The following is a 1,584-nucleotide window of genomic DNA, read 5'->3' as shown; positions in this document are numbered from 1 at the left end:
TTGTGATGAATTACCAGAGGAGTCTACAGGGCTCAATAATTTATGAGAGAAAATTTCTCAAATCTTTTTGTAGGACTTTTAATGAAGTACTGACAAGTGATGGCTTGTGATCTTATAAATTATGCTTTTCTGTTACTGCTTGTGTAGTATGTCACTTATTTTTTGGTATCTGTGTTAATGGTAGCTTTATGGGATGCTAGTCAACAGAGCTCAGCCTTGGGGTAAACATTTCTTGGACTTATCATATGAAGTCGTATTCTTAGATATTTCGATTATATTGTAGTACAATAATGTGATCCCCTTGTACAATATGACCTGTAAAGTAAACAATAGGAATACCCTTATTTTAACTTGTGGGAGAGAAACTTTTTGTGACTTGTAGGTTGTGTGTTAAGTTTATCATATGTATTATGTTACTCACTGCACAGACTTTTTTTTCCCTTCATAATATATTGGGCACCTATGGCACACACTCACTGTCACACGTATTTTCTCTTATTCGCTTTCCTTCTAAGATGGTGCTCTCATACTTGATTAAATATATTCCTATATGTTTACTTCTTAGGCTTGAAGAGATGAGGTGGTCTTTGTATGTTTTTGACATTTTTGATAATAAGATTGGGTCGAGGGTGTTTAAACGGTCAGTATTGTGAAACCATATAGCTTATAAAATTAGTATGGGACCAGGATCTAGCATTTTTTGGATAATAATACAGGTAGATGGAGAAGAAAATTCTGATTCAAAAATATTTTTGCTTAAACTAAAGGATATGTTAAAAATATCATTTTCAATTACAGATTTTTAAGAGCACTTGGTTTTGCAAAATAAATGGAAATTGAATTGGACTTGGTCTCAGACAATTTTTACAAGAGTGATATGGTATCCTGTCACCTGGAAGGAACAGTATTTCAGACAACTTACATTCTCCTAACTTAAGCTGATTGGTGCTGCCTCTGCGACTTTCAGTATTCCAGTAAAGGCCAACGAACATTCTATGACTGGCAAGATAGAGCTTGAACATAAACCTTCCTGGTAATACATCGCTCTTTTTTGCCAGAATATACATGGAAGAGTTGCTGGCTTTTACAGAGGCCATGTTGATTGCTTTTCACTGTGACACTATCAAAGTCAGAATTGTCCTGGTATAAGCTATCTGTCAAAGTAAGTACCAGGTGGATTTTTGAATAATATAATTAGCATAATTGAAAAAAAACATGTGTGCTATCTGTTACAGTTAGTTTCAGGTGGATATAGAAGGAATATGCATAATAAAAAAAAAAAGGGGTCCAGTTTTAAGGAAACTGGTCGGGTTTTATACATTCCAAAATTATTCTTGTTTTTCGGCAAATGTGTTGTTAGACGGTACGAGAATTATACATTGTGGTCTCCTTTCTGAACAGATGCTAATTTTATTTGGCATTGCTTTGTTGTGATGGATTTGTGTTTCCTGTGTGAGTTTTTGATGGTTTATTTTTGTTTGGCTTTTGCATTTTATAACTAGAGATAATTTTGAGGTTGTTTTATATCTCATGCTCGGGTTTTTTAGGTCAGAAACGCTGGCTAAGGTACAGTATGCATCCTGT

This window comes from Penaeus monodon, chromosome 24 (genome assembly GCF_015228065.2).
Source record: "Penaeus monodon isolate SGIC_2016 chromosome 24, NSTDA_Pmon_1, whole genome shotgun sequence".
In the NCBI taxonomy this organism is placed as follows: domain Eukaryota; kingdom Metazoa; phylum Arthropoda; class Malacostraca; order Decapoda; family Penaeidae; genus Penaeus; species Penaeus monodon.
Note: the sequence above shows the minus strand (reverse complement) of the source record.